Source organism: Thalia democratica, chromosome 6 (assembly GCF_965202585.1).
Source record: "Thalia democratica chromosome 6, ktThaDemo2.hap1.1, whole genome shotgun sequence".
Lineage (NCBI taxonomy): Eukaryota > Metazoa > Chordata > Thaliacea > Salpida > Salpidae > Thalia > Thalia democratica.
This window is the reverse complement of record NC_139170.1, coordinates 36,107,806-36,122,836: the sequence shown is the minus strand read 5'-3', so window position 1 is coordinate 36,122,836 and position 15,031 is coordinate 36,107,806.

The following is a 15,031-nucleotide window of genomic DNA, read 5'->3' as shown; positions in this document are numbered from 1 at the left end:
CGGTTATGTAATATTTTTGCTTAAAAAACAAATAATTTGATAATTAAAGTTGTTGTTTTGGTTAAATATAAGCTATATTGTTTTGACTACTAGTATAAGTAAAGACAAAATTGTATGTTTTAACTATTGTAATTTATTTTAATATTCTTTTTCATCATTCATAGCATGTAATATTGTTTTTAAACTGTAACCCTAGACCTGTCATACGGGGTTACTTTAATATATAGAGCTAGGTTACTTTTTATAGAATTAATTAAATGAGTTACAAACAGTTTAATCTTTTATTATTTCAAATTAATAACAGCTTCTAACCAACAACTCTAAAAAATTAAAACATTAACCGCAAACACACAAAAATAACCAAAAACTAAAATACAACTTGATAACAAAAAGCGAATTTGTTACATTTTCCTTCGTTCGGCCCTTCAACTGAAGCCCTTACGAGAGGTTTATATCACTATGTTTCTTTTATTAAACTAAAGTCAAAAAAAATTAAATACATCTTAATTCAAAAACGTTAATCAAGCGCTGCTTTATATGATGAATTTCGATGAAAAGTAATTGATACGAAAAGCTGATATACAGCATTACAGTAAAACACATCTATTATTAAAACACTGATAAGCAAAAAGAAACAAAATACATTCAACAAAACTATACAATTATTTAGCTTCGAACACTAGGTTCTAAAAGTGAAGTAATATATATATTTTTTCATTTATTTATAAATTATAAATTTTTTTATTTTATTTATTTATTATTTACTTTTCAGATGGATAACTTATAAAGAAACTTTATAAACATTCACGCATTAAAAACAACCTCTAATAATTAATTTTACACATACGTCTTCATACCCAAAAAATTATTTTCTTTTGTCACAACGTCTTGTAAGTACCAAATACTTAGGCACAAACTGTTTTACCGCAATTACAAACTCGTTGAAATACTTGTCCTTAAATAAATCTTTTTGGTTAATTTGTTCTTTTCTGTCATATAAGAAATGCCACTTGCGCTTGCAATAGTCCGTAACGAGATCTGAGTTGTTTAGCGAATTGTAAACTGATGTTATTTGATGATCGCTTTGATTGTTTTTTAATTCTGCGACCGGTAGAAAACAGATTAAACAGCAGTTAATTAAATTACAATGCTTGCATATGCTGGAATCGTTAGCATTTCTACTGTACATAGTGGTTTTATAAAAGACATCAGAAAAATATGTTCCCTCGCCGTGTTTTGATTTCCTGGATTTTCCACTGAAACCTAAACTCAAAATAGGTTCTACATTCATCCATTTTGTGCCGTGTGCAACGGCTAAACAATTTTGTAAACCAGAATATTCTTCATCGAGACAAAATATTTTAGAAATTTCAAAAATGGACTCATCTAAAATTTTGTTAGAATCGTATATCCATTGAGATATGATATCTACATCATTTTTTTCTGCACTCCTAAACTGTTTAGCAGATAAGTAAGCACAAAAAGAGCAGTTAATAACTACATTTGTGCGGGACATTGTTGTGGTTTAATACTTTATTTAAGTTCTAGTAAGACAAAAAATTTTAAATTTAAACTAATCATTAAACTGTGTCTTTAAACATGTACACTATACTAATTTCATCGTCTATTCTAAGTTAAAACCTTTAAATACTATATACACCTCCTGACTGCAACTTATTTGTTCATTTAAGAAAAGCTTAATACTTTCATTTTTTAATTCAAATATTCTATAAGATGCAAGCTAAAGTTTCAAACTTTATTTAAGTTGATTGTTTAATGTTATTTGAAAAAATATCCTTTTATTGATTATCAGATTATGTACTACTTTGATTGTTTTTTGCAAAAGAGTTGAATAAAACAAATCAGTAAAGTTTAAACTAAAGGAATTAAATTATTTGTCGATTTGTAGGTGTTAGCAGCTTTTTAAGATTTTCAAGGTTAAACAAAGGTTTGCAAAAAAAAATTATATAGACCGTTAAAAAAAGCTAGAACGGTTTTACTCGGGCTTATATTGAATAAAAGTCTCAGTAATATAATTACAATATACAGTTTTTCAACACTATTTAAGATTTTAGCAATAAACAACAGTTTTTCTATAAGTAAAATAATTATTTTCTTATTTTTCTGGTTGTTATCAAAGTTTGATAAAAAATTTTATGTGAAAGCAAAATTATATGAATAATAGAATACAAGTTTTAATTATGCTAAAAAAAATAAAAGTAATAATATGAGACAAGAAAGTTGTCTAGCCAATCAGTAGCGATTTGATTAATGTGCTTCAAAAATATATGAAATAAAATCTGTTATTTCTAAAACAAGCGGAAAATATACGGTGACATGTCTGAACAATTAAACAATTATCAACACTTAATAGTATTTAGAATAGAACTCTGTGAATCTTTGTAGTTAACAACTTTATAAGATAAAATTAAGATATAACTTAATTTTAAAACTAAAAACTATCTTTGTAGCAGGCAAAAACAAAGTTAATGAAGCAACTATAATAAGTAACTGTATTATACTTGAATTTTATATAATCATGTTTTTGTTCATTTAGTAAAGTAAAACAGTTTTTAACAAAAAATGTTGTATACAAAAAATAATCAATATTTTTAGTCATTACATATAACTCATTATACTTGATAAAAACATTTTTTAAACAAATATAAAATTGACAAATAGGAAATTCTAAAAACTTAAATTAAATAAGCTAGTAAATACAAAAGATAATTACAACAATAAGCCTATTTTTGAAACCTTTCTTAACAGTTATACTAAGTTGTAAAGTAATACTAAGTTTGTTGACTAACTCTAAGTTTATTAATACTAAGTTTGTGTTCATCTCCTGAAAAAAGTTAGTTAGATTGCAATCTTTAATTACTTATTATTATTTAACATGTTTGTTTCATATGGATGTCAATTCTTTTACTTCAAGTGAATATGCTAAAATGTCTTTTACGATTTGAAACTTTTGATAATAAAGTTTGAGCAAAGTTTTTACAAAAAAATAAATCAAGACAGTAAGTTAATGTTATATAACCTATAAAACTTAGCTCATATTTACAAAAACTAATTTTGTCTATATGTTTGAAAAATTCAAAAGAAAGTATTGTTAATAAATACAACTAGATTCTTAAATTTATGTTTCATTTTTATTAGTACTTTTATTTTGCTTAATATATCACGTTTTTCGATATAAAATATATAAGTTAATATATTTATTAAAATAATTTTTATTACTACTAGTTTGAAGTAATATTTTAAAACGTTAAAGCTGCAATGATAAATACCGTTAATTACAAAGAAAATAATGAAAATTTATTACGTATTACTACTATAGTAGAATTAAAATTTATGAAAAATACTCTAAAAAGACTAGAAATAAAAACAGTCTTTAAAAACTTTATCAATGTAATTCAAGACAAAATACCAAAATTTACTATATAAAGATGGAACGTACTGAATAGGAAATAATTGCAACAGTTAAAAAAAAACTCAGCTTATGTACAATTTATCCCAGAATTTCTATTAATTGTTAAAATAAAACTATAAAAAAATAGAAGGTTAGACATAAAACGAAAACAACTATGAATAAAAATAGTTATCAACAAAACATATAAATACATACAAATTATACATTATTTGTACAAATAAAGTTAAACAACACAAAGATATCGTTTAAATAAGAATGGATATTTATGTACACAGTTGTTTAGAGTATATTTTGTTTGATAAACTTCTACTGTATTCTGCTTTTTTTTTGCTGAGTTCACATATTTAGATGCAATCTTTACGCATCACCAATGATACATTGTACTTAAAATAGAATATTTTGTTCTTTTAATGGTTTAGTAACATGTTGAAAAGCCGCAAACTAATGTTTTAAAACTATTAAAACTGTGCTATATCCATCATAAAGAAGCTCTTAGTTTAAAAAGAAAAAAAATTGAAGCTGTCTACTTGTCAAATAAACTTGTTTTGTTTGAAACTTTAATCTTTATACGTCGTTAACAACAAATTTTTTAAATGTTTAAAAAAATATGTGAAACTAATTGGGGCACACTCAGATACCAATTATTTTACTTAGAAAAAATTGTTGTTTAAAACAAAAGTTTACGGTTATGTAATATTTCTGCTTAAAAAACAAATAATTTGATAATTAAAGTTGTTGTTTTGGTTAAATATAAGCTATATTGTTTTGACTACTAGTATAAGTAAAGACAAAATTGTATTTTTTAACTATTGTAATTTATTTTAATATTCTTTTTCATCATTCATAGCATGGAAGGGATAATATTATACTTAAACTGTAACCCTAGACCTGTCATACGGGATTACTTTAATATATAGAGCTAGGTTACTTTTTATAGAATTAATTAAATGAGTTACAAACAGTTTAATCTTTTATTATTTCAAGTTAATAACAGCTTAGAATCAACAACTCTAAAAAATAAAAACATTAACCGCCAACACACAAAAATAACCAAAAACTAAAATACAACTTGATAACAAAAAGCGAATTTGTTACATTTTCCCTCGTTCAGCCATTCAACTGAACCCTTACGAGAGGTTTCTATCACTGTGTTTCTTTTATTAAATTTAAATCAAAAAGTTTAAATGCATCTTAGTTCGAAAACATTTATCAAGCACTGCTTTATATGATGAATTTTGTATGAAAAAAATTACTACGAAAAGCTGATATACAGCATTACTTCAATTACAAGTTATTAGAACTAGTTAAGTCTTATACAGTTTTTATTCCTCCTTCCGTCAGATGGCGTTTCACCACGCACTCGTCATCCTCTGAACCGTTCCCTCTCATGACGGCTAACAAATTTCGCTGCTGCTTCTTTTCCAATGTCTTTCCGTCTTGACTGTTCCCTCGTATCACTGCATTCAAGTGTCGTCGCTGCATGCTCACGGTTGAAACAGGTCCCACGACTGGCCATCTTATTTTTTACTACCCTTCTCTCAATAACGGTGTTTTCTGGGACGCATTTTGCAAACGTTTTACCATCTGTGGTGCTCTCTAAGTGGGAGACTGAAGCCATGTGTTTGCAAAATTGCAAATTTGAGTTCATTTGACCTGGGGAACATAAGCGATGTAGTCAACTGCTGAGAGTTTCTAAGACCAAGATGAATAACATATGTGGAAAAATAAGTTTCGAGATGCAAAAAATAAAAGGACTATGTTCTTACATGATACTATAAAACATTTAAACAATGTTTTAAAAAACAGTATAAAACAAATTTTGTGAACTAAAAAATTCATAACAAGCTATTATTTGTTTTGAACAATTTTTAAAGAAATATTAGTTGTCAAATATAAAAATAAAATTAAATGCAAGTTAAACATAATGTTTTCAAAGCTGTAAAAAAATACTTTTTTTAGAAGTTGCAAAATTAAATAGTTTTTAAAATGAGTTTTTTTCATTTATATTTTATATAATACGTATTATGTTTTATTATGTATAGTAATACTATACTAGCTATAGCAACAAATATAAACCAAGTTAAGTTTTATAACAATTTGTGTAAAAATCATACCAACAATTTCTCTTTAAAAAGTATTTAAGTATTAACTTTTAATATTACCAATATAAAGTTACAGCTTTACATAACTTTTTGTCTAAATTTACTATTTAAAAAATTCAACTATTAAAAGAAATTTACAAGAGAGTTCACAATACAAAATAATTAAACTGGCTTATGAAATTTCAAAAATACATTTTAAATTCTTTGATTTAACTAGTTATTGTATAAGTAGCTCTCAAAAATTTTAGCTCAATGTTGTTTTTATTAATAGTTTTGGTTAAAATTAAGCAGATTACTACACAATTTTCAGCAAGATGTATTTATTTTAGTACATATTTTATTTTAATACTTTCAAATTTAATACTTACTTTTTACTATTAAGTATTCATGTCATTTTAACTATTAAGTTTTGTTGGCAATACCTTACTTTATAGTCAGTTTTCAACTTTTTCTTAAAACTTATCTTATCTATTTAAAACTAACAAGTTTTTTAATTACAGATACTTTAACGCTGCTTTAAGACTTTAATCATTAAATTTTATCATAGTTTATTTTCGACTAAATTACTTAAGTTAAAATTTGTACACCTTGATAAAATTTAAAAAGTTTAATTCACGTTTTTTTAAGCATTTTTGATTAAGCTGGAAGTTTTTAAAATAAATTTCAACTTATATACAACTAAATGTAAGATAAACATTTAAAAATAACTACTTTAAACTTATAAAAGTGAAAAATATATAACTAAACTAAAATTCATGAAGTAAACTGTTTTGATATAACCAAAAGTTATTATCAAGAAAAGATAATATTAACAAATTTTTAATCATAATATATGAAAATATTCAACAAACAAGATAAAAGAATTATAAAACCTGATTTTTTTTTTGTTTTGAACAACATATTTTCAAATTAAAATATAATTTAATTTCATACTTTTGACTAAATAATCAAAACTAAAATTAAAAACAATACAAATTTACTCAAACATATTGGGCAAAAGCAATTTTGTTAAACATAAATGTCTTAAAAAGGCTTTTTCATACTATATCGTTGAAAACTGATGACTTTCAAAAATTATTTAACAACTTATTTACAAATACAATCTTAAACTTCTAAACTTTTTTAGATTTCTTTAAAACTTCTTTGTTATGACTATTAAAGCATTGAGTTGTTAAAATTACACAGAATATAAATGTACTGTATAAAAAGTCCTTAACATTTTAAAACTACCTCCGTCAGTTTGCACTCCAAAACAACAAAAATATTTTATATATCATAAAAACTAAAAGAAAAACAACGGTACTAGTTATTACTAATTCATTAGATATTCAAAATAATAGAAAGTAATTTATAACATTGGTTAAAGGTTCATAACCTATAAATTAAATAGTAAGTGTTGTGTTGCAATAGTTGAAGAAAGTTCAAAAAAAGCTCACAAAATAAATAGTTTAAGGACCTGGTATACAAAGAAAAACTTTCAGTTATCGAGTCGTACACCAGATGGATACATTAGTTTAAGGTCTTGTCCAGAACATTAAGAGTTGATCAATAAAAGTTGAAGTTTTCAAAAACTAGACAATATGTTGCAGAAAATATTTTAAATTTGATGATTAGATATATAAAGAAAATACAAAATGGGTGTATGACAACTTAAATTCAAACAATTCAGTTTCTGAGATTATTAATATATATTATTAAAAAATATATATGTACGTATGAAAGTCTTGTTAATATCTCGAAACCACTTTTTCTTTTTTGCAAAACTTCAAAAACTTTATGAGATATAATTAAAATAATTTTAAAAATATAGTTATTTATTACATTTTATATAAAAGAAGTAAAACTTACACCTATAGTGCAGTTGTATTCAACCTTTTCAAAATCTGTGTACACCAAACTACTGAAATCTAAATTCTGTGCACACTAGACTACAAAGAGTATAAATAATTATGAAAAAATTCTATTATATTCATGTTTTAAGTGTCTTAGTATACGAAAAATGTGTTAAGAACTAGCTAACTTAAATTATAATTTGCTTTTATAATAGATAAAGACAAAATAAACGTCATTTGTAATATATTTTTCACTTTTGAAAATTTTCTGTGCACATTAGAACAGTTTATTTGTAGACTCTGGTGCACAGGTGCACACCATGAAGATTACTGCTATAAGTATCTGATAATCTTTATTATACTTTGTATGTAAGATACACAAAACGGTCATACTGCAGTAAATACATTTTATCGCGATGGTTTGTAACACTGCTGGGATTAAGTGTCTCAGTCATTGTGTTTTATAAGAGTGATATACTTTCATAGCTTATTTATATTTAATCTTTTTAAAGCTAAACTGAGTACAAATATTTTTAAACTATAATCTAAAATCTATTTGGTATCCTTGTTGCTAGGCACCAAAATAGAGCTGATTATGCTGATAATTCTATTGCTGAAATGAATTGTTTCCTGCCTGTTGCTGTGCTGCTTCGGTTGCCTGAATGAATTTGAATTAACTGTATGCTATAAACTATTTTATTAGTCTTTATAACGTATTTCTTTAGTTTTTAGTTAAACTTTTAAAAGTTGTTAAATTTTTTCTTTATAAAGTTTTTAACATGAATTAACGAAACAAACTTTTTGTTTTAAGATACTGTATTTATTATTGTTACACCTACCCTTTTAGCAAGGGCCATTTCTCTTCTAGTCTGTTTGATAGGCACATGTAATTATCCACTTAATGAATTCTTTATTAAATAAATGGCTCCATTCAATGCATTGACAGCGTTGCAGGCGGAATATGATAAACCAAATTTTACAAAACCGCATCCAAGGTGTCTTGGTCCGCTGTACATTACCTAAAAAGTTTGTTTTAAAGTTTATAAAATGTTTTCTTTACAAAAATAGTCTGAAAATTTTTATTATCTGTTTTGTAATGATAACTAAAGTATTTAAACTGTCTTACAAATATGCTCATTTATAAATCAAGTTAAACTAGTTTTTTTTTTGAGAACCATAAGCACAATACCATAAAATTTGTTGAAAATTTTACAAACCTTTGCAGAAAATACATAGCCAAACTGCTGAAAAGTTTGCTGAAGCGCACAACCGTCTACAAGACAATGAAGACCGTTCACATAGACAACTCGGAATTCATGCTTCAACGCCAGAGCTGCGTTCCTCTGATTCTTTTCTTGAGCAAAGCCAACGTACAACTGTTAATTGTCGAGTGTTGCGCTGTTTATTGCATTGACTGCATTAAAAAAGATAAATACGCTTTGTTATTTTTAACCTTTGTGATAAAATAGGCACGAAATTTTGAAACAGAATATAGAGTATGGTTAAATTTAAAAAAATGTGTTTAAGATATATTTTTAAAATAAAATAAAACTTAAACGTTTATTAAAAGCACATATAATGAAGTTAAGTTAATTATAAAAGTTAATGTCAATTATCATAACTGGTTAAGTTAAAAGTTCAAAAAAGTGTATGATATCAGAAAAATTTATACAAATAAAATTATCTTTTGAAACTAAATATAAAGTAAATATCACAGCAAACAAAGTTAAATGCTAAAATCTTCACTGTTTGTTTGATAATATACAGCTTAAATAAACAAAACTAAAATAAAATTTTAGTTTTTTCAAGGCTTATAACAATTTTACATTACTATAAGGATTTAACTAATTTCAAGTTAAAATTAAAATATTGCAGTTTAATGTTATAATAAAAAACAATATTCTGTCAAAAAACATTTATATAGGCGGGAAATCTAAATGTTTTTTGTGATTTTTAAAATAATGATTTTACCAACAAGTTCTCAAAAGTTGTTTTCGAGAACAAAGATTATTCTAAACTGCGTTAGACTAATAATGTTTTAATACTTTCAAGAAAAAAATATTTATGAATGGAACAAAGTTTAAGTTGTTTTTAAACAACTATTTTAAAAAAAAAAGTTCATGATTGTGATAACATGTTTGATATTATGGTATAAAGTTGTAACAGACATAAGTTATTATGAATTATTCTTAATTTAAAAACAACTAATAAACGTGTTAAGTAAGCTAATTATGATATTATATTTTAAGATTAAAACATCAAAAATATTTGCATTTTGTATTGGTAATGTAATATTGATTAAATGCTGCCATATATAAATTTACTTTTCACAATTTATTTAAAATTATGTTAAACAAAAATTCAAAGATTTCGATCTAACGTCTAATAAAAAAAAATAAACAAGTCTTTGTAAAAGTAAGAACCTTTAAATTCCGTGTGTAAGTGTGTAAAGACAATAGTAGTTTGATAATTTTCTTAAAAGAAGCATGACAGAAATAAAAACAACTTTTACATTTAATATTAAGTTTTTAAATAAAAGAAGTTTAAAGTTGTTTATATTTAGTAAACTTAGTTTCATTGAACGATACTTTTTATTTTTACAGTTTTAATCTTTTAAGTGACATAGTAACAAACTTTTTGTTTGAAATTTTTTTCAATTACGTTTAAAACAAACTTTATATGATCAGATCAAAACTTATTTACTATAAATAGAAAAAATATACACTGAATCGGTTGTCAAAAACGTAACATAAATAAAGAAACGTTTGTCATTTTATTAAAAAAAAGCATCATTGTATAAGTAAAAACAAACATTAAACTAAATTTTTGGAAACAAACTAAAAGTAAATGCAACAACCATAAATTTTAGTATCAAAAACAATTGTTTTTATTTAGAAACTAATTTTTTAGTACATTTATAAAGAAATAAAGACCTTTTATAACTTTTATACAAACTACATATGTTAAAAAAGTGAAAATTAATAACAAACTAAATAGTATAAACCAAATTGTTGCAGTTATATTTTTGTTTAAAGAAGCTTTTGAATGGAACTCACTATCCTCAAAGGCTGAAATGAAAACAATAACTAACCTAATTTTTTGTTGAAAAATAATTTAAGATTTCCGAATAATATAAAAAGTTATACATTGTTAATGTTAAATGTAACACTGAAAATCCATAGAAATACTGAGACTATTTTTGCTATTTTAATACTATGTATTTGTATCAAAACTAAAAAATTTTTTAGATGTCATAAAATTTATTTTGGACAGCATTAATATGAAAAAAAAAACGGTCGCAACACAAAAATTAAATTGTACAACTGCACTTGTAATTGTTATAGTTTATTAAACGACAAAAAACGCTCAAAATATTTGGTACTAAGACCTGGTCAAAAAAAAAACATTCAGTTAACGAGTAGTACACCACAGAAACTTATTAATGTCTTCTCCAGGACAGAAACAGAATAATACCACACAACAATTAAGTTTTAAAATAAGAAACAAACCTATAAAATTGAAAGGTTATGTGAAAAAACATATGCCAACTAAAAATACACAGCCTAGAAAGAAACTACATCTAGATGGTCAAAGAAAAAACTTTAAGACCAAAGTAAAATATGTACTCGGCTTATCTGCTTTTTAATTTACTCATGCAGGCACAGAAACAAACTTTTACTAGTAAATTGGTAAAAACGAGAGAGCGTAATTAAACAGAAGAAAGCAAATTGGTATAACCTTGACTTTAAAAACTTAAAAAATACTCCGTGGACTTTTAATAAGTTTAAGATAGCAATTTAAATATAAAATATGTTGTTAATTAAGTAAATATACAGTATTATAAAGTTTTCAATTTTTTGTATTTTTAAAGAATTTCCGAATCCGTATTTAGACGAAAGTGCGTAATTAAAGGAATGCGTAGATTAGCGATAAGTGGCTGTATAGGTATATTTTCTTATTTACTGCATTCCATTGCTTAGTTAATTATTTAGCAGCCTAATCCTTTGTAACGCTGGTTTTAACAAGACTTGAATGATAAAACTCATTTTATCATCTCAGGAATTTTTGTTTAAATGGTACACTAAGTGATAGTACAAGCACCATTGAAAAAACAAAACTGCAGAAGTGAAGTATATATGCACAATTTCACTTATTTGGTAAATATTGGTTTCCTCTTTAGTTTTATTATGACTGAATACTTTTATTTATGTAATAAGTTAAAACTTTAGTTTTATGACAAAACAATAAAAAAATTTCAAAAATAATGGTTTATTGCTGTAGGTTGTAGAGGTAATAGTGAGATTGATATTTTTTACCTTTAAAAAATAATCTGCATACAGTTATACTTTTTTAAAGTGAACAAAAGAACTAGCTTTCTTATTTTTTCAACCTTAGATCCTATCTGTTCTGGCTACAGGAGTCGAATGAAGCCAAGTATAAATTTTTTTATGGTAGAATATTATCAGACTTCTTCTTCCCTCTACAACAATAAACGTTTTATGAAGGTCAAGTAAACAATTTGTCATCATCTGAAATTTTACCTACCCCTTAAAAATTAATAATAAACTAACCAAAAAAAATTATATTTAACTGAAAAAAAATCCTTGGTGACACATCATTTAGCAAACATTCACGCGGTTAAAAATCTCAACAATAAAAACCACTAAGTGTGGGAAAATCATGAAGCTCAAATCCCTAACCAAGTATTTGCTGAAGCTGCAACATAAGTACATCAACAATCCAATTGAGTGGTCACTGTCACCGGTGTGAACTCACAATTAGTAGCTATTAATTTAAAATAAAAAATGTCTAACAAAACTATCAAGCTCTATAAAAAACATCTAGAAATTACTAAAAAACGTATATATATATGTATAACTTAATTTAACTATTTTTTTAATATATTATAAGTTATACATATATATATACAACAGTAAAAATTATACAGCAACACAAATAAGTATTTTTTCTTAAACAAAAAATAAAACTAGCTATCCTTAAATCTAACACAGTAACAAAAATAGTTAAAATAACAAACTAGTTGTAAATCTACATATTTTAACAACCTTCTAACAGTTACCCTTTCATCAACCAAACAACCACATAAATCAAAGTAAATACCCAGCTCCAATTGGTGCACTCACAACATGTATCATATTTTAGTACATACAAAAGATACATTTAAAACCACTCTTTACTCCTTGTAGTGGTTTAAAAAAAAAATTTATGTTTATAGCTTTTTCTTTTTAAATGTTTTATAACTTTCTTGGACAGTAGACTAAATTGTCTTGGGCATGACGTTAAACTGTTCAGGTGTATGATTCGATAACCGAAAGGTTTATTGTACACCAAGTCCTCAGACCAAACCTTTTGAGAGTATTTTTTTTGTTGTTCAATAAACAATAGCTAGCTAAAATCTTGGACCCTAATACTTTAAGCATTTTAGGCCAAGTCTTGTTCTGGGTTCTTCAGTTTTTTAAAATTTAAATTTTTAGAAAATCTTGCATTATGTAAATGAACAGAACTGGCAAGTGTAAATCTATTATGTTCTACATCAAACTCTGTTATAGTATTACGCATCAACTTACAAATATGCATATTATACACATTAGTTAATTTTAGCACACCAGTTTTATTAAACAGAGGATTTGTTGTGGTCAGGGCAGGCACACAAGAAACATGCCTGATAACTCTTTTTTGCTTACAAAAAATGATTTTACGGGCATAGGGGGGGTCCATCTTGATTTTTACAAGTTGATTTTATTTTATAGAGTTTTATCTGAGCTATCAGACATTTTTAACCACTTGAAAATATTCAAAGTATTTTTTGAGATATGAGCAGTCAAAGTAGGTGACTTCAATAGGTTCCTAATGGAAGGCGCAAACTAAAAGCGCAAAAAAAAGACCATTTCACTAAAAATCTATCTCATCCTTCATTTTTAAGCAATCTTCTTCAAATTTTTACAGAAAGTGTATTATTAAATTTTAAAAAGATTGGATGCAGGAATTTTTTTAATTTTGAAAATCAAAATTTTTATTAAAAAAAAACCACCTATTTTTTTAGTTTTTTATCTAAAATTTTTATTTTTTAATATTTTTATAATTCCAACATTGAAAGTATTTTAAACTATAAAAGAAACATTTTCTGAAAATTTGAGGTCTCTATCTCAAAAAATGAAGGAAAAGATAGATTTTTAATGATTTTTTAAGTTTCTGAGAAAATTGACCCCAAAAAACTTGCGGCCCATACGTTTGTATCCAAAACTTTTTATAATAATTACAATATCTCAAAAATTAAATGATATTTTTTTAATTCTATAAAAACTGGCTTGTAGTTTGAACTGTAAGCTTTCATATAAGAACCAATGTTATTTTTAGTAAAAAAAATGTTGGACCCCCTCCCCTATGCCCTTAAGTAACAGTCAGCAGCACCACCCTAAGCAGATATATAGTATTGGATGTGTGAATTAAAACAAACTATAATATACCATTTGAAGTGTAATTTTGTACAAATAATACCTCAGTTTTGACAAAATATAACAACCCCTTGACAATTTTAATTTTAGATAACTCAAATGTTTCTTCCATTTCAGCTTATCATCCAAAACCACACCTAGGTATTTTATACTATGACTCTGCACAATAAGAAAACCATTAATCTTAACATTAAATTCACAATTTTTGAAGTTTTATTAAAAAGCAAAAATTTTGTTTTTGAATAATTAATAAAAAGTTTATTAGCACGCAACCATTTATCAAGTTCAATCAATTCCTTATTAATAACTACATTTAAATACTCAGGATCACTACGTTGGTAGCTTAAGCAAGTATCATCAGCAAATAATCTCATATTTATCTCAGTAGAGGACATTGTTTCTTGTGATCATTAGTATACATAAGAAACAATCAAGTACCTAAACAAGAACCTTGTGGTATTGCACTATTCAAAATTTCACTTAGTTTTACTAAATATTCCTAGTCCAAAAACAGTTATCATATTAAACTTGACTTTTGCATAACTTTTCTTGTTGAATAGGGGAGTGTAAGTACTAATAGTTTTTTACTAAAATAGTTTAAAAATTTAAAATAGTAAAATATATCTTAAAAATAAATAAAAAACTTTTGTTTGCAATTATTTTCCAAAAATTCTCAAGCTTAAAGTTTCAATTCAAAATTGAAAACTGTAAAGTGTGAGAAAATTCTGAAACTTGTATCCCGAGGCAAGGTTTTCCAATGTTGCAACTAAAAACTACACAAACAAGATATCTGCAATTTAGGCCAGATGTGTGGTAGGGATTTTTTTTGAAAGTTTATATTATTTTATAAATTATTAACTTAAATAACAGTGGCTCTTTTTATTGTTTTTTAGGTTCTCATTAGTATTTGAGAGTACAAAGTTGTAGAGTTTTAGAGATCTTTTGTTTTTCATATAAAGAACGAAATAAACAAAATTAAAATGTAATTTCAATAATAATTTTTCTTATCATTCAGATTATAGGTAATCATTTCAAACTTTAATTTTAAACAAGGTTGCCACATACTCAGTATATTTCAGATAACGTAGGACAGATTAAGATTTTGAAAACAAAATATTATTGAAAGTTTTTTTTTATTAATTTTTTGAATATCTCAGGCTAGTTTTATATAGATTTTTTGTGAGATTT